The following is a 21,190-nucleotide window of genomic DNA, read 5'->3' on the forward strand; positions in this document are numbered from 1 at the left end:
CAAATAGCATAAAATCTGTACAGGGTCATTCGGTGCAATGCAGCAAAACAACTTTTCAACCAAGTGCACTTCAACCAGCTAAATGACTGTCATTTTCTTATGGTATGGACAAAATTTAATGCTGTTGTGTCTTTCGGCTTTTCCCGGTTAGGGGTCACCACAGCAGAACTCCGGTCCACTAATGATTGGCAGTAGATTTTTACGTGCCGAGTTGCCGGCCCTGATGCACAACCTTCAAAGAAGGTACGCCCATTCATGCATGTCTCCACACAGAAGACACTCTAGCTGAGAATCAAACAGGACAACGTCTTACTGTGAGGCAACAATATTACCGCAGCACCACCACCGCGGTCTATGGACAAAATTTAATAGGAGACCTAAAGTCAGCCACTAGGACTACAGCAGTCGCCATCATAAGATTATGTTTTGCCTATGGTACTGTAGTTTTTAAGCCATTTGCTTACACAGAATTTGACTCAGGCCTGTGTGTTAAAATACTTTGTCCAGGCCTAATTTTACCAGAAGCCTTCCCCAGATACTTAAACTCTTCCTGAAAGGGGTGTTACACCTTAAATTAGATCTGTCACAAGGATGGTGGATCCAAAATAAGATGTCAGTTTTGCATTGGGAACCCCCAATGAATCATTTTGATTTCCTCTTTGCTGTTCTTTGTATACAATAAATGCATACTGAATTTTAGCTGATATTAGCTGCTGTAAAGAGGATATTGGAATTACAGGCTATGATGGGTTCTGCTTGTTGTTTGTTTTTTTTTTCATAAGACTAGTGTGACACTGTCTGCCAATCCATGTTTTACACAAAAGATGAAGGCAATGACTGTATTATTGATTTTATTTATTTATCTAGCCTTAGTTGACCAGGTTAACCCCACTAATCTAGTAGCCTCTTTTCAAGAGAAAACCACGGTGGTATGTATACTGTTACAGGGAATTTGACCAAGGCATTTGGGAACATCCCCCTTCTCTTTTTGATAGATGCCATGATATCTTTACATCCACCTGAGTTAAAACTAACTCAAACAGATGGGACCTTGGTTTAACATCTCATCCAAAGGATGACACACTCAGGAGTGCAGCACCCCCTTATGCTGCACAGTAGTGTCAGTAGTCGATCTACCTGGTTTGGAATAGAACCTACAGCTTTCTGCACCCAAGGTGAATGTGCTACCTGTTACATCACTTACACTACTAAATGACTGTCATTTTTCTGTGATATGGAAAGTAATGAGATCAGAAACAGAAAAAGACCCATACCCTTACTTAGAATTTAGATCACTGTTCAAAGCATATTTTTGCAAACATTCCCAAGTGGGTCCTTTATGTGTCATATCATCTTACCTTGAATACATCCCACATCAGTGGCTTCATCTCTCTTACACCAACTTATCTCTTTTATCTTGAAACACATGACTGTACTTGCCATATATAGGATCATAGCTACATACTTAGTTAACTGCCCTTGTGAGCCATTTTAAGCCTAGCCAATTACCCCATTTGAGAATCAAACCCTGCATCGCCTGTCTATAAGGTTAGTGCCTTAACCATTTTGCCAACCCCCAACCATAAAACAGTTTGTTTCCAAATGTGAAATTTTTGTTGTCGATATTGTTTTGTTACATATTATTCTGTTTGTCACCTATGAATATTTACTCTTAACAGTATTTGCAACTTTATATAGGGTTGTGATTATATGCAACTAGACTATACCTGAAATAGATCATTCGTGAGCAGTGCACTGCCACAGGAAAAATATAAATAAATAAGTAAAGTTACATGAAAATTCTTCTCTTTTAATACTGAAAGAGAGTTCCTCCCATTCGTCTTGATGAGAAACAACTTGGAGCTGTTCATGTGACCTAGACAACTTCAGATACAGGCCAAGACAGCTGTTCATTGCCAAAATGCTCAAAATCCAGGAGAGTACAAATGTCACGTGTCATTATTTTTACACGATACATTCTGGAGAGAGAATAATTGCATCAAATATCTACTGTTACTAAGAGTACCCTATGTAATTGTAGTTTTGTGGCTTGTGCTGCTAATTTCCCTTTAATGCATCATTGAAAAGTTGCTTCAATACATCAAATGAGCTTAAATGTTTCAGATGATGGTTAGTTTTACCCTGATGACAGTAACATAACTCATATCTAAAGAAGATGTGACATGGTAAAATTTCACTAAGAATTCTCTGATATTTTATATTGTAACAATGCACAGTTACCATGTCTATCTATTGGATGACCAATAAGTAGACAAAACACACCAATATTCAATTGTTGTATTAGCAGGTGTATGACTTATAGCAGACATGAGACATGACTTCTTTTACCAATAATGCCATCAGATAACCTATGAAAGTAATGCAAAAAGTAATCCATTTATACTGGTGCATGAATAATCGTGTAGCCACTTTTAACAAAAATAAATTGCTAAGGGTGCCGTAGACTAGCGATAATTATAACTTACAACCCAGCAAGATTATTCTAAATAATTTATAATTTACATCTGTTATGATAGTGGGATGAAAAGACTCTGGCTAGACGCTTTTTATTTGGTAAAAAACAGGAGTCAGAAGAGATTGTTTACAAGTAGCTACCGGTGGACATATTTTATTTTTTTAAGTGTAATAAAACAAAATGCTTACCCCATGTGCAGACAACAAGTTTAATAAAATAAAAACTGACAGTGCATTCATTCTGCTTCAACATCAGAACTTCTACTGAGTCCGAAATCCATCACTTCCCCCTACTATTTATAAGGAAATTGAAGAACCAAAAACAATTAATCATTTAAATCAAAACAAACCATTATTTCATATATCCCTAAGTATATATGTATTAAAATATTGGAACATGTTAATCCATCGAAGGAGATTTCAGTGAGTGGAGAGAATTCTTCTTGAGATCATCCACAGACATGGACTCAGACAGAGAGTTGTAGAGCTCATTGATCAAATCTCTCTGTAGATGAGTAAAATATGTTAGGTAATTTAACAACCTTAGCATGAAAGTGGCCAAGGTGTATATGCGCTTTACAAATCTGTCCATCATTCGGGATTCCCTGTTTGGATGGACAGAGGAGCTGTTTTCCACTAGTTCCTACTTAGTGACCACCACCACAACCATGACATCCAACATCAACTGGGATTACCATGCTCCAGTGAGGTCTGTCTGAAGGGGGAGCCAAAAACGTATCTGGGCGCTTGGGGATGGGCCCGACAGTGTCAAGTTCCTTCCAAGCCCAGCGGAAAACCTGGTCACTAGGTTCATATACCAGGGGGGCACCCAAGATGTAGATGGGCCAGCCCTGAAAGCCTCCAAGAACACAGATTCCTCAGCAAAAGGGGTTTGTGAAGACCAGTGACCTTTATGTTTAAGGATTTTCACAATGTCCCCAAAGGAGACATCATCAGGTGGTGATCAGGGGGATCATTCTCCTTCATCAAAATTGGTGTCTTCAGTAAGAAATTCCAAAGGGGAGTCTATGTGCTTCCTCTTACATGTTCTTTTCTGAGGCACCTTGTCTGCTTGCTCGAGAGTGTTGTCAGAAGAGGGAGCAACCTCTATGGGATACATGTGTGGAGGATTCCCTGAACTGACTGACCCTGAGGAGCAGAGATGGTGGGCTCAGAGCTCAGACCCGATGATGGGCATGGGATAGGACCCAAGCCTAGAGAGGAAGGTTCTCTATGCAAGAAAAAGCCATTTCTACTACCTGGAAGGCTGATGGACCCAGGGAAACTTATCCCCCTTCCTTGGACCAAAAGCAGCTGAAGAAGGAAGGCCAGGGCCAACCCTGGATATGAGCCATCTGGAGAGACTCAGACTCGAGCTGTCCAGGGCCAAGACACCGAGGGATAAGGATGGTTCTGAAAAAGTTGGAGCCAAACTAAACCCCTCAGACCAGAGCTGACCTCTGAGATCCGAAATCCGCCCTGATCTGAAGATATCAGATTAGGGCTGGGCAGTGATACTGTTGGAGTTGAGGAAGGGAGTTCCTTGCATCTGAAGTCAAACATCTTGGGGATCTTGGATCCTGGGACTCTGACAAGAAGTGCATTTCTTGAAACTTGTGGAGTTCTCTTTCTCAGACAGAAGGAACATAATTCAACTGACAAAACAGAAAACCTTTAACAGTAAAAGGATTTCTCTCAAACTCGAGACTTAGAAGATCCGAATTGTTACGATGGCAGCAAAAGAGATCTGGGGAGCTGGGGGTGGAATAGAGCATTATTGTCAGAGGAAGGAGCTTGAAATTTGGATTCAAAGTCAGATCAAAGGATCAGATCCGAAACCCATTAGTGAGAAAGAATGAAAAGGACAACATCAGATCTATTCATTAATAAGCAATTACATTGTATATGCCTTGTGAATTAACACACTACTTATAGATACTTTATCATTATTGCCAGGACAAACAGTTGCATTGAGAAGAATTTGCCAGTACAATTTTCTTCGCTCAAATTACATCTCTGAAAGGCCATCTCTTGGGTTAGGGAATACCTAAGAAGGTGAACTTCTTAAAATCTCCACATTCCTTAGAAAATTACACATTGCATTTGCAATATTACCCTTTTTAATGACAAAGACATGCTGGTAAATTCTCACCTTGAAGGGACTCTCAGTTTTGCCCACATAAAATGCAGGACTTGAATTACAAATAGCAGTGTGTACCACATATTTAGTATTAAATCATACCTTCCAAGGGCCGAATTCACCTTAAGATAGCAAGCCAAAATAATGTGGACACTGTCTTGTATAAATCTACACTACTTACAAAGCTGACATTTCCTCATTCCCATATCCTTGTGGAATTTTCCATAGTAAAACAACCTTTCTCAAGTGGAAGTTTCAAGTTTGTACTTTTTTTCACCCAAAACTTGGGGTTATTCTTAATTTATTTATCAAATTAAAAGCACCAAATGCATATGACCAAATTTTCAAAAAAGAAAAATCTTTTTAAAACCCACAAACCCTTATTGCCGTCCAGCACCATAGCTTTGGTGATCTCCTTATTAATACTTTTTTGTATGTCATTACATCACCCTGGTGCAATAAGGCTTATATTTCATGACCCTGATGAGTGATGCCATGTTCGATAACATCTTAGTTATACAATAAGGGCTTATATTTCATGACCCTGATGAGTGATGCCATGTTCAATAACATCTTAGTTATACAGTAAGGGCTTATATTTCATGACCCTGATGAGTGATACCATGTTCGATAACATCTTAGTTATACAATAAGGGCTTATATTTCATGACCCTGATGAGTGATGCCATGTTCGATAACATCTTAGTTATACAATAAGGGCTTATATTTCATGACCCTGATGAGTGATGCCATGTTCGATAACATCTTAGTTATACAATAAGGGCTTATATTTCATGACCTTGATGAGTGATGCCATGTTTGATAACATCTTAGTTATACAATAAGGGCTTATATTTCATAACCCTGATGAGGAATGCCATGTTCGATAAAATCTTAGTTATACAATAAGGGCTTATATTTTATAACCCTGATGAGGAATGCCATGTTCGATAAAATCTTAGTTATAGTTTTGGGTCGAATCAGTTGAGGAAGGTATTTCTTCATCTCACGAGAACTATTATATGCTTCATTGGTATAAAGAATCACAAAGTACTTACGCTGAATCACCTTTATTGCATCTGCAGTAGTTTCAGCCATGCCAGGCTTTTAAGGGCAATATTCTTTACAGGTGACCTCTGCATCTAGACCCCTGATACCATACAGAATACTGCTTGGATAATCTAAATAAGTAAAACTCCTCAATGTTAATTGTAACACAATAGCTTCTGATCTTGAATTATTTTAATTCTTTTCAAACGATGCACTCATTTTTAAATATGCCACCTCTTCACTGCTGTTCCTTTTATTAGAAGTGCAGGACACAGCTACTGCCTCCATGATCACTGTTTTAAGGGTACCCCATTACTGTGGATGAAAACTGATACGGCTGAGCCACCAAAAGAATCTGAGATACATGATCATTGATATAATACTTAAATTTAGGTTTATGAAAACAGAGCAAGTTCATCTTCTGCAGAGCTTATCTGCCCTCAGAACAGTCACAGTGGCCAGGAATGACCTACAGTCTTACTTGCTTAATTGTAGAGTATGTGCCTACCATGGAAAATGTATACAATGATGATTAGGTGCAACAATGCAATTTAATCTAGATGAGGTCACTCCATTAACACTGCATCTGGTTTAGGTGCTACACTTAGCATCATAGAGCATACAAGACAAATAAATGCTGTTGCCATTTATGCCTTGCCAGTATCCTCCAAACTGAAGGAGAAACACACCAGTCATACCAGGGATGAATTTGTGAATATACATCCAGATGTCTGACTCAATTTTGGAGATAAGAAAATGTGTCACGTTAATAAAGTTGGAGTGGAAGTTTGTTCCATAGTAGTATGACTCTCTGTCGTGTTTTGTTTATTTGCTGAAGCAGGTTTAGATCTATTGTTCTAGTGTTAGTAGGACTGTTTGATTTGTGAATAAATATAAGGTCTTGGATTACTGGATCCCTAATGTAAAGGAAGGCAAGGCACATATTATACCTAAAGAGTCTGTAGGATGATGAATACATGGACAGTGTTACCAGTTCCACCTGGTAACTCTTGTCTTTTTTTAATTTTGTTATCTTTGTATTTAGGAACCTCTCCTGTCTTTCCAGTTGCTTGATATACCTAGATACATCCCAAGAGGAGTATTGTATTCAATAGTTAGTCTGATCAATGAGAGATATAGAGGAGTAAGAACTTTCTTTGACGGAGATATAACACTTTTGCCTATTGTCAAGGGCTTTCACCACTCTTTCATTTTGAAGTGAGGTGTTGTCTATATAATAAGATGGACAAAAGTATCAGTTACCAAATGTGAAAAGAGTGCACTGTTTGACATTTAGTTTTAATCTATTTTTGGGCAAAGGTTTTTACCTGTGCAAGTTCCTTTTGGAACCACTGCATACCAAAGGGGGACTTGAGGACGGCACTAAGTTTGCAGTCATCTACAGACTTGGTTATCCATTTATTTCCATTTACAATCTGGAGATATGCAAAACAGATGCCAAATAGTATGGGTCCCAGCAGGGAGAAATGAGGAACACCATTGGTCACCTTAATGTTTACTGAAGATGCATATGACACACTTACTATGTGTTCTATACATCATCAAATTTGCTGTCGACCAGGATATGTAGGAGTCAATTTGGAGCTCATATGCTAATTAACTAAAGGTTAGCCCCATCTTCAGTTATTTCACATGCTTGGAATCTTAAACCTTGTGCACCTACACAAGTAAATTAAGCTTTCCAACTGCCCAGTTTTTCCCTTTAACCGAGCAGAATGAAGACAGATTATTGTTAATATCCTTGTAGATTTATGATCTTAAAAATAAACATTACCTTTCCGTTTCCTATACTTCAGTAATAAATTCACCAAATTTCTCACTGATGCAGTCCTCCACTTATTTACCCCTTTTTTCCTAAACTGCCTCTGCTGCTTGGTGATCATCAGCCACAACTAGGCCCATTCATTCCCCCGTCACAGAGTGTCAGCCAAGAGAGACCATCATGGATGCAGCCAAGAGATTTTTTTCTTATTTTCCTCATTCTATTGTACCCAGCCAAACAGCTTTGGGTGGGACATATAATGGGCTGATCATCACTGCTCTGTCTTTGACCTCTACAAGGCATTGATATCAGCAGGATTGCTGAGAATCAAGAAGCACCCTAGAGCTCTCAGCTCCCCCTCCATTTTGACAAGGGTAATCAATACTTGCTGTTGTGACACTAAACATGCCATACCTCTTCTCCCCAGGCTGGTGTCCATCCTCCATTCCAGTGTCAATAATCACCCAAGTAATTACTCACATTTTGGCTATCTGAGCAGTAGTGATGGCCTTATTCCTGTGAGCCACTGATGGAAGGTTATTCATAATTACCTTTGAAGAACAATGATACTGACCTTAATAAGGCTGAAATATGGACCTCGCCATTGACTTGTCATTTACCATATGTATGTATATATATATATATATATATATATATATATATATATATATATATATATATATATATATATATATATATATATATATATATATATATATATGTATATATATATATATATATATATATACTACTCAGCAACAGCTCCTCGTGCTCCTGCAGAGTGGTGCTAGCAGCAGAGAACTGAGAAAAAGCAAATACTTTCCAAATTTAAGTATTTTTTTGCAGTTTTACCTGAGCGACCTTCTTTTCTTGCTTTAAACAAAGTTTTAACCACTTTATTACCTGTATTTTGCATTTTACATTATCTGCACTTAAGATTCAGTTTGTTTAAAGTTTGTTTGTTTAATTTAACTGTCGAGGCTGCCCACTAATGTGCGCTAGCCTGTGTAATTGATATACTGTTGTTTCCTGCATTTTTCTGTAGTTTCTAACTAAAAAAACAAAAAAAAAAAACAAAAAAAATATCCTTGTTTTTCCACCTTTCCTTGACTAGAATAGTCCATTATACAGGCTTTGCTGTATTCTGGACTTTGGGATAGTTCCTGTGTTGCCCATTGCCTTACTTGGATAGAAGGAAGTTTCTTTGCTCACCAGTGGGAGTGGGGAGCCTTGAGCAGCCTATCTGTCCCTGAAGGAGTGACCTCAGCACAAGATCTTGTAGTAATTGGTTGTTTTGGACCATTTCTAGCTCTTTTGAAGTTCTCTGTTTAAAATCCACCTCCGAGCGTTTTTTTCTGACTTTACTACTCAGCAACAGCTCCTCGTGGTCCTGCAGAGTGGTGCTAGCAGCAGAGAACTGAGAAAAAGTGACTATTTTGCAGATTTAAGTATTTTTTTGCTGTTTTACCTGAGCAACCTTCTTTTCTTTCTTTAAACAAAGTTTTAACTGCTTTATTACCTGTATTTTGCGTTTTACATGATCTGCACTTAAGATACAGTTTGTTTAAAGTTTGTTTGTTTAATTTAACTGTTGAGACTGCCCACTAAAGTGTGCTAGCCTGTGTAATTGATATGCTGTTGTTTCCTGCATTTTTCTGTAGTTTCTAACTAAAAAAAAAACAAAAAACAAAAAAAAAATCCTTGTTTTCCCACCTTTCCTTGACTAGAATAGTCCATTATACAGGCATTGCTGTATTCTGGACTTTGGGATAATTCCTGTGTTGCCCATTGCCTTACTTGGATAGAAGGAAGTTTCTTTGCTCACCAGTGGGAGTGGGGAGCCTTGAGCAGCCTATCTGTCCCTGAAGGAGTGACCTCCGCACAAGATCTTGTAGTAATTGGTCGTTTTGGACCATTTCTAGCTCTTTTGAAGTTTCCTGTTTAAAATATGCCTCCGAGCATTTTTTTCTAACTATACTACTCAGCAACAGCTCCTCATGCTCCTGCAGAGTGGTGCTAGCAGCAGAGAACTGAGAAAAAGCGACTACTTTCCAGATTTAAGTATTTTTTCGCTGTTTTACCTGAGCGACCTTCTTTTCTTGCTTTAAACAAAGTTTTAACTGCTTTATTACCTGTATTTTGCATTTTACGTTATCTGCACTTAAGATACAGTTTGTTTAAAGTTTGTTTGTTTGATTTAACTGTCGAGGCTACCCACTAAAGTGTGCTAGCCTGTGTAGTTGATATACTGTTGTTTCCTGCATTTTCCTGTAGTTTCTAACTAAAAAAACAAAAAAAAAACAAAAAAATATCCTTGTTTTTCCACCTTTCCTTGACTAGAATAGTCCATTATACAGGCTTTGCTGTATTCTGGACTTTGGGATAGTTCCTGTGTTGCCCATTGCCTTACTTGGATAGAAGGAAGTTTCTTTGCTCACCAGTGGGAGTGGGGAGCCTTGAGCAGCCTATCTGTCCCTGAAGGAGTGACCTCAGCACAAGATCTTGTAGTAATTGGTTGTTTTGGACCATTTCTAGCTCTTTTGAAGTTCCTTGTTTAAAATCCACCTCTGAGCATTTTTTTCTGACTATACTACTCAGCAACAGCTCCTTGTGGTCCTGCAGAGTGGTGCTAGCAGCAGAGAACTGAGAAAAAGTGACTACTTTGCAGATTTAAGTGTTTTTTTGCTGTTTTACCTGAACAACCTTCTTTTCTTGCTTTAAACAAAGTTTTAACTTCTTTATTACCTGTATTTTGCATTTCACATTATCTGCACTTAAGATACAGTTTGTTTAAAGTTTGTTTGTTTAATTTAACTGTCGAGGCTGCCCAGTAAAGTGCGCTAGCCTGTGCAATTGATATACTGTTGTTTGCTGCATTTTTTTGTAGTTTCTTACTAAAAAAAAAAAAAAATCCTTGTTTTCCCAACTTTCCTTGACTAGAATAGTCCATTATACAGGTTTTGCTGTATTCTGGACTTTGGGATAGTTCCTGTGTTGCCCATTGCCTTATTTGGATAGAAGGAAGTTTCTTTGCTCAGTAGTGGGAGTGGGGAGCCTTGAGCAGCCTATCTGTCCCTGAAGGAGTGACCTCAGCACAAGATCTTGTAGTAATTGGTCGTTTTGGACCATTTCTAGCTCTTTTGAAGTTCCCTGTTTAAAATCCACTTTTACGTGGTTTTGCACGATTGTGCGCATAACGCAGTGGTGGTTAAACAAGCTTAAACTATATCTGGCTCTGCCAAGTCTACTCTTCAGTTTTTCCCTTAAAACAGCTCTACTTTCAATAAAATCAGTCTATTCTCTATTTTATAAGCCCAGCACTTACTCCTAAAGCTTTTCTTCAAAAGTAAAGCACTCTTAAGCTAAAGTACACACTACATCCACCTACAATCCCCATGAGTACCCACTTCCCTGTAAGTCCTCTCTGACTCAGTTACACAGCAATCCCTTATACTATTCTAGCATGGCGAGTGGTAAATTACTGGCATCCTCTCCAGTTCAGCTGGTTAATCTGGGAATCTTGAGGCAATGTTACAACTGCCTCATGTACACAGGCAGCCCTCTCCTCCTCCCAACAAATACAAATACATGTGAGAGATGCAACTATATAGCCAAACTGGAGGCTGAGCTCTGTTGACTCAGGACTGGCAAGACCAGTCAGGAGGAGAAGGTAACCACACACACCACAAACCCAGTCTCACATAGACCTACCACAACTGCAAACCAAACACATAAACACATAAAGACATACTCGGAGGCTCTAATTAAAAATCTACTAAAACAACAGAGGCTCCCAAATCAGACATCCAAGAAACCGCCACCTCAAAACACAGCACATGCAACACATATTTCACAAAGTCAGTGTGCCAAACAGTCACAGCCCTTAAGGCCAAACACCATGCCTGATACACTTGTAATAGGTGACTATATAGTCAGACACACTGACGTCCCACTCACCAGGCTGAACAAGGAAAAGGTAACAGTGAGCTGCCTGTTGGGTGCTAGGATCTGCCACATAACACAAGCACTCAGGTCACTCCAAAGCAAGTACAAATATGACTCAGTCATTGTCCATGCCGGCGTGAATGACCTGAAATGTACCTCCCTGGACTACATGAAAAGAGACATAGAGGAGTTCTATGATTATGTAGCCCAGGCCGGTATGACCCTGACACTGAGCAGCATCTTGCCTTCACCAAGAATGATGCCACAGTACAAAGACAAGATGATAAGCTTTAATAATTGGCTTAATTACTGGTGTCATTCTAGGGGGATCCAATGTCTGTCTGCTTGGGATGACATGCTGGACAAGCCATGCTGCTTCACAAGGGACAGCTTGCACCTGTCACCCCTGGGCTTCTGGATATTGGCAAAGGCTCTTGCCACCCCCATAGTGCCTTTTTTAGGCAAGGCTCAAAAGACAAACCCACCTCCCTAGAAAACAAAAGTTGAAAAAAACTAAGGGTGATGCTGCTCAATGCCAGAAGTCTAAATCTCAAGATGCAGGCTCTTGAAGCCCTCCTCAGTATGGAGAGCATCGATGTCTGTGCAGTGACTGAAACCTGGTTCAAGGCTCCCTAGAGCACCCCAGCAGTACCAGGTTATACCTCATATCATGCATTTCGGCCCCAAAACTTTGACCAAACCACAAAGGGAGGGGGAGCGTCCTTATTCATCAAAGACACCCACACCTCCAGGTTAGTGGCAATGCACGAAGCATCGGAGACCATCCATGTGCAACTAACCGTAGGCAAAACTGCTCTACAATTTGTAGCATGCTACAGACCACCATCTCAAACTCAGGAACCCCACTCAGTCTCCCTGAAGACACTGCAGAATATGAATGTCTCACCAAATACCATCATATTGGGTGACTTCAACTACCCAAACATAGACTGGGTGCATTACTCAAGCCCCAACACCCTAGCCCAAAGGTTCCTAGAATTCATAAACTCAAATGCGATGGAACAACTAGTCACCACTCCCACAAGGGGAGATAATATACTGGACCTGATCATCACAAACATGGGGACACAATGCTCCACACCGGAGGTATACCCCTCACTAGTGAGATCAGACCATAAACTAATCTCCCTGGAAATCCACATCCCACCCCCACCCCCAGCACAAAAGACCACAGTGAGAAACTTCTCAAAAGCCGACTTTACACTTCTTAAGACTGAGGTGGTATACTTCAAGCCCCCTAGGCCAGTGAAAACCACATCCCACACTGCTGAAACCTTTATAAATGCTTTCTACGAACACCTCCAAGAATGCTTGGATCATGCAATCCCAAATAAAACCAAGACCCTTTCCACCAAAGGCAGGTGTCCTGTCTGGTGGACCCCAGCCATAAACAAACTTTACAACAGGAGGAGGAAGCTACAGCAGGACAGAGCAAAACCCCAAAAAGGGAAGGCATCTCTGATCAGCACTAGCAAAAACTACGATCACTCATAAAATCATGTAAGGCCAACTTTGAGAGAAAAATTGCAAAGAACACTAAAGATAATCACAAAGCCTTCTTCAGTTATGTTAGAAACCTGGGCAGAAACCCCCAGATATGCTCAGAGTTATTTCAAAATGACAAAAAATACACTGAACCCGCAGATATTGCCAACATACTGGCAGACAGGTTTAGTGCAAATTTCTCCCCTCCCTCACCCCCAAAAGAAGAAATATCTGTCCCAGCTAAATGTAGCCTCCCTGACATCTCAGATGTCCAGGTGAGAGCCGCCCTCTCCAAAGCTAAAAATACAGTATCAATGGGACCAGACGGTGTCCCAGGTTGCATGCTACATGAACTCCACGAGGAACTAAACCCGCACATACGGATGCTGTTTAATCTTAGCCTTACTACAGGATACATACCCAAACAATGGTGTACAGCGACAGTGGTTCCACTCCACAAAGGAGGTGCTTTTACGGACCCTGGAAATTACCACCCCATAAGCTTAACGAGCCTGGTCTGCAAAGCTATGGAGAAGATCATTATGGAACTCATAAACAAAGACATCGGGGACCTACAGACACTTCATCCTACCCAATTTGACTTTGTAAAGGGCAGATCCTGCCTTTTGAACCTGGTCGACTTTTTTGGAACAGTCACTAAAGCCATTGATGAGGGCAAGGCAGTTCACACAGCCTACCTTGACCTTGCAAAAGCCTTCGACACAATACTCCACTTGGGCATCATAGACAAGCTCATCAGCTTAAATATAAACCCATATTTCGCAAGATGGGTTGCAAACTGGCTAAAGGACAGAACCCACAAAGTTAGAATTGCTGGAACTATGTCAGATTCTAAGCCAGTCACAAGTGGTGTCCCACAGGGCTCGGTCTTGGGACCCCTCTTGTTTGGCATTTATTTCTCAGAGGTACAAGCAAACATAGAAGGGTTGTGGCTGACAAAGTTCGCAGATGACTGCAAACTGGGCGCCATAGTCGATACTCCAGCGGACACATACGTCCTCCAGAAAGGCCTCACAGAAATGGATGACTGGTGCCAGGGCCATGGCCTTAAACTGAATGCCAAAAAATGTATAGTCATCCCTTTTGGGAAAAACAAGGTACCCACAAATTACCACATAGGTGGTAATCCATTAAGTACTAAAGAAGTAATCAGGGACCTAGGGACCCAAGTAGACAGTGACCTCTGATTTGACACCCACGTTGCCAAAGTGGTTAGGAAGAACTTCTACCTTGCCCACCTTATCATGAAAGGATTCACATCTAGATCAAGAGATGTCATTGTGCTCCTATACTCTTCCCTTATCAGGCCCATGATTGAGTACAATGCCCCATTTGGTATGTACCTCACCCGGCACCTACAGCAGCTGGAAAGACCTCAAAAGTACCTCACCAAGAGGATCAAGGGTCTCAAACATATGTCATATGCTGCCAGACTGAAGAAACTCCAGCTCTATTCAGTAGCATACCACCTACTCAGAGGTGATCTATGCCTGACGTAAAAGGCCATGTCCAATCCGGAATTAATGGACATGCTCCACTTCAAAAAATCCAAATCCATCAGAAGATTACCCCAGGGATCATCTCTGAGTCACTACTAGAGAGAGGCACCGTAAACTAAATCTTATTTGTGCACAGTTGTATCATTCCAAGGGGTGGCGGAAGCCGCAAACATTCTGGCTAGGCATATAAATGCCCTAGGGCAGATAGCCTAGTACAAAACTATGAAACTATGAAACTATATATATATATATATATATATATATGTGTGTGTGTGTGTGTGTGTGTGTGTGTGTGTGTGTGTGTGTGTGTGTGTGTGTGTGTGTGTGTGTGTATGTGTGTGTGTGCATTTTTGTGTGTCTATAAATATATATATATATATATATATATATATATATATATATATATATATATATATATGTGTGTGCGTGTGTGTGTACAGATATATATGTGTACAGATATATATATATATATATATATATATATATATATATATATATATATATATATATATATATATATATATATATGGGTCCCCTATGCATGATCAAAATTACGGAAAGCCGAAACCCATATTGCCCAGACTTTTGAAATTTCAATCATGCAGAACGGGCATCTCCGTACAGTGCAGAATCAGAATATTCTCATCTTCCGCACTGTAGTGCTATCTCAGAGTTGGTATATTTAGATAGCAGAGGGTGCACTGGGCTTTCTCCCCTGCTAGCAACATGTAGGTAAATGTTTCGTTTTGTTTCTTTTTTTTTTTTTTTTGTTGACATGTTCGAAATTTAAAAACTGGAACATGTGGTCATCACCATATGGGTTTTGGCTTCTGAAATTTAGATTATGAATTGGTGACCTATATATATATATATATATATATATATATATATATATATATAGATATATAGATATAGCTATATATATATAGATATATATGGTTTACTATTACTATTGTATGTACAAAACCACATAGGTCGACTCGTCACAATGTCGACCTCAAATGCCAAATACAAATCATCGATATGGCAGCCAAGTTGAAACTGAATACATCGACACCTGTAGTTCGATGTATTCAGTATAGCAGGAGGTGACATCAGTCACCCATGCTATGTACCCTAGTATTCTGTTACACTCTACAGTGAACATTTACTTCACTGTTTTGCAGGGGACAAGTCCCCTTGCATCCCCCATGTGGGAGGGCTGTGCCCCACACCAACTCCCACATCCTGCATACCAACTCTGAAATCACACTAGTGATGAAATGGGTTAATTCCTTGTTCTTCACTGTACCGCAATCTCCACTCACAATGCCGAACTCAGATAATCGAAGTACACTACCCATTCACTGTAGTGTATTCGATGTTACCTGGTTCGGTATTCTATCTCCTGGAAAACTGCCTTTTGACTAACCCATGCTTGATTGTCTGCAGTTCGCAGACATGATAGTAAATCTGTATACATATATATACATATATATATATATATATAGATATATATATATTTTTTTTATATATACATTTATATATATTTATATATATATATATATATATATATATATATATATATATATATATATATATATATATATATACATATATATATATATATATATATATATATATATATATATATATATATATATATATATATATATATATATATACATACACACACACACACATATATATATATATATATATATATATATATATATATATATATATATATATATATATACATACACACACACATAGGAATAAATATAGCTATATATATATATATATATATATATATATATATATATATATACATCAATTCATGTTGATATATATATATATATATATATATATATATATATATATATATATATATATATGTATATCTGTTAAATTCCCAAAAACACAGGGCATAAACAATTCTTGTTGCTATATATAATGTCTGTTTAACTGCCCACAGCTATGGTCAGGACATAAATGATTCATGTGGATATGTACAATATCTATTTAACTGACCACAGCTATGGTCAGGACATAAATGATTCATATTGATATATACAATGTCTGTTTAGTTGAGCTGGCAACTCAGCACCGTGAATATCTACTGCCAATCATTAGCGGACTGGAGTTCCACTGTGGTGATCCCTAACCGGGAAAAGCCAAAAGACAACAACAACAATGTCTGTTTAACTGCCCACAGCTATGCTCAGGAAATAAACGATTCATGCTGATATATACAATGTCTGTTTAACTGCCCACAGCTATGCTCAGGACATAAACGATTCATGCTGATATATACAATGTCTGTTTAACTGCCCACAGCTATGGTCAGGACATAAACGATTCATGCTGATATATACAATGTCTGTTTAACTGCCCACAGCTATGGTCAGGACATAAACGATTCATGCTGATATATACAATGTCTGTTTAACTGCCCACAGCTATGCTCAGGAAATAAACGATTCATGCTGATATATACAATGTCGTTTTAACTGCCCACAGCTATGGTCAGGACATAAACAATTCATGCTGATATATACAATGTCTGTTTAACTGCCCACAGCTGTGGTAAGGACATAAACGATTCATGCTGATATATACAATATCTGTTTAACTGCCCACAGCTGTGGTCAGGACATAAATGATTCATGCTGATATATACAATGTCCGTTTAACTGCCCACAGCTATGGTCAGGACATAAACGATTCATGCTGATATATCCAATGTCTGTATAACTGCCCACAGCTATGGTCAGGACATAAACAATTCATGCTGATATATACAATGTCTGTATAACTGCCCAGAGCTATGGTCAGGACATAGACGATTCATGCTGATATATACAATGTCTGTATAACTGCCCACTGCTATGGTCAGGACATAATTCATGTTGATATATACAACGTCTGTATAACTGCCCACAGCTATGGTCAGGACATAAACGATTCATGCTGATATATACAATGTCGGTATAACTGCCCACAGCTATGGTCAGGACATAAACGATTCATGCTGATATATACAATGTCTGTATAACTGCCCACAGCTATGGTCAGGACATAAACGATTCATGTTGATATATGCAATGTCTGTTTAACTGCCCACAGCTATGGTCAGGACATAAACGATTCATGTTGATATATACAATGTCTGTTTAACTGCCCACAGCTATGGTCAGGACATAAACGATTCATGTTGATATATACAATGTCTGTATAACTGCCCACAGCTATGGTCAGGACATAAACGATTCATGCTGATACATACAATGTCTGTTTAACTGCCCACAGCTATGGTCAGGACATAATTCATGCTGATACATACAATGTCTGTATAACTGCCCACAGCTGTGGTCAGGACATGGTCATCTTGCTGCTTCATCTGTGATGAAAACATCATTGCAGATTCTTTGCATAATTTTGGTTGTGGAAAACTCTTCACCCTATATGGTCTTATTTAGGTACAAATCTTAAACAAATAATATGTCACTTGATAAATGGAATGACATAATTGTATGACTGGAGTATTGGACTAAAAGGGAAGAAATGACACTCAAACATGGCTTTCATTTACTAAATCTTTTATATCATCATAGACATTTTACCAAAATATTTCGTCATTTGGGCTCAGCTAAATGACATATGCATTTTACAGAAAAGTCTTAAGTGTGATTATCCCTAGGATTCAAAGAAATGTCTCATACACACTCCAACACATGCAGGAACATATTAAAAACATTAGCATCTCCGAACTTAACTGCCTTAATGTGATATACGCTAGATAAGTAGATACACACACACACACACACACACACACACACACACACACACACACACACGCACTTTCATCCAGACTCAATTACTCTCCCAGAAACACTCACACACAGAATCATGACTCCCCCCACCCCTAGGGCACCATCGTACTTATCTGAACTATCAGTGCTCCATTAGGAAAGAATAAGATGACTCTTGCCTTTTGATGGTGTTTCCGTTTTACTCCCAGAGTAAACTTTTATTCAGCCGAGCAAGTCATTGCTCAGCCAAGCAAGCTGAGAGCTGAGTACATTTCCAGGGGAGATCATATGGATGATTAACATTAGCCATTCCCCCTGGGAGTGCTGCATTAGCATGCAGTTTCCCCTGCAAGGCTGTTGTCTTGAACATGGCCCTGTGAGGTAAAAACCTCTATGGTAAAATGTAAATGAATATTATTATAATATATAACATTGTAATGCTGTAATTTTAATACTAATAATATATCTATCTATACATACATTGATATATTATTACTAATTAATAATGTAATATACTATAATAAAAATATAGATAAAATATATCTATGAAACGGAAAGCCTTTTTGTAGCATGGAAACCTTCCAAGATAAGGCTTCTGCACAGGCTAAGCCTTTTCTCAACACATTAACATTTTTGTAATATGTGACTGCAGTAATGGCATTTCAAAACAATAATTTGTTTGTACTGCTGGCATCAGAGTAAGTATGAAGCCATTGCTGTAGCAGATAAAAGAATTTGGCTATGGTAACAGCCTTTATACTTAATGAAAAGTTATCCAAATAGAGAACTGTAAAACATAATCTTGCACACAATTCTGCAACAAACAATAAGCTTTTCTGTAACTAGAAATTACCAAATAAGTAATACAGAAATATGAAATATATACTTCCTAACAATTAACAACTGTTCATTTTATTGTGTGTTACTTTATTGTTTTCCCATCAGAATTTTTTTTGTATATTTTATTTAGACTGTCCATATACATGTTTACGGGATGAAGAATGCCTGTTCTATAATGAAACCTATGGGAACGAGACTTATTCAGGTTATTCCTGTGAATGTAAATCAGGACTCTACTCTTACCCAGGTATGGTTGAAACTAATAATGAAATATAAACTTTTTTCCTGGAAGTTTTTTTGCTTGGTACTTAGTTTGTTAGCATTAAATGAATACTAAAATTATCTGAAATGTTTTGGAAGCCTAATCCAGTGAAAACTAAAACCTCAAAAAATGTATACAAAGAACAGTTTCTTAACTATGTAACTGAGGAAACATCTGAATAGAAGAGAATCTCTCAGTAGATATTTTATAGATGCACAGAAAAGCTCTCTGCACTCCCCATGTGTGATGATGCACTTTTACATAAAATCCAAGATTATTGCTTCGAATAACATAATGCAGTTGTGACAGATGGGGAAATTCTCCTGGCAGTTTTTGCTATTAATTTGAATACAGTAAACAAATGTTTACAAGAGAATTAGTCTTCATATGTCATCTGGACTACAGAAATTCACATCATCTTGTATTTTTTAATGTAAGGTTTTACTGAATGAAAACAAAGTCTCATATACTATAGAAATGTTTCTGAATCACAGCAGTTAAATATTTATTTAAGTGTATATTTATTTTTATTATAATACAGAGATGGAGTTTTAGCTCTACAACATGATTCATTGACATAAACCAACCAATAGCTATGTTTCCCAGTGGTATGAGAGTAACTTATACCTTCACAAGAAACCATCTATATTTGGAATTATCTTTGCATTGTTTTACAGTATAGTCTTCTCAAAACCTTTTATATAGTCCCCTAAATTAGGAAATGCCCTAAAATGTTGTCTGAAAATGACAGATAATCTGATGGATTTTATTTTCTCTTGGATTGTGTTGTACCGTCCATTGCATATTATCTCACCTTGGGTTATTCAGTTCCTAACTGCAGGGTGCCTAATTACCAAAGACAGGACCAGCAATACTGCAAAGTTTGGTAGGAAAATTGTTTTAATTTTGATGTTTAGGATACAGGCTATCTTTATTTATTAATTTTATCTAGTTGAATGATCAGATTTTTTATCAAATCATTTTAACCAGTGTGCACTCCTAAAGTATATGTTTAGTGTCAGCGACTACTGAGTAAGTTGATAAAATTGGCATCCAACATGACGTCAATTTAAATGGAGAGTTATAGCAATTCATTTACTTATGAAATCACTCCCGTAGTATGTTCTTCCCTGGTGAGATCAAATAATTGGACTATCTCATTCAAAGTTTCTATCCCATGCAACCCCCCCCCCCCCAACCATAATCAAGCTAAAAACTTCTCAAAAAACTGACTACAACCTCCTAAGTGAGGGTATGTGATGCTTCACACCACTGCCTCCCCTCAGAAAATGCAGAGAACTATGCTGAGCAGTAAGCCAATGCAGTATACAAGAACTTGTACAACTGCATGGACTTAGCCATACCCAGTAAAACTAAAACCTACTCCTCAAGGAAACATAAACCTGTTTAATGGACATCCTCTATCAACAGGCTTTACAACAAAAGGGTAAAAAGGAACATATTCCAAATTGGAAAAACTCCATCTTTAGCCTCAACAAGCAAATTATATCACTAATGAAAGCCTCCAAGGCCAATTAAAAATTGAAACTAGCCTCCAAAAAAATGAAAACACAAATCCTTCTTCAGTTATGTCAGGAACCTCCATGACAAAGCCCAGGTTTGTTCCAAATTAGTACTTAATGGTATCGCTTATAGTGATCCTGTTGACTTAGCCAATCTGCTAGCAGATAGCTTCAGTGCAAACTTCACCCCCATGCCCCCCCCCCCCAAGGCCCTATCAACATCCCTGATACTTGTCCTGCATCTCACATCTCTGTAGATCAAGTGTTAAAGGCCCTATCCAATGCAAATAACACAGCTTCCATGGGACCTGATAATATCCCAGGCTGTATTCTGCATGATCTCCAGCAAGAA

The 21,190-nt window shown here is 38.4% G+C and overlaps 1 long non-coding RNA gene across 1 annotated transcript in view; it reads left to right on the forward strand.

Annotated features, from left to right (window-relative positions):
• LOC122814037 overlaps positions 1-19,311 on the forward strand; it is an 81,274-nt gene extending 61,963 nt beyond the window's left edge. Inside the window, exon 3 of the long non-coding RNA XR_006366766.1 lies at positions 19,184-19,311. This is a non-coding gene — a long non-coding RNA (uncharacterized LOC122814037). The remainder of the gene's footprint in view (positions 1-19,183) is intronic.
• The last annotated feature ends 1,879 nt before the right edge of the window (positions 19,312-21,190 follow it).

Source organism: Protopterus annectens, chromosome 1.part1, assembly GCF_019279795.1.
Source record: "Protopterus annectens isolate FY-2018-M chromosome 1.part1, PAN1.0, whole genome shotgun sequence".
NCBI lineage: Eukaryota > Metazoa > Chordata > Ceratodontiformes > Protopteridae > Protopterus > Protopterus annectens.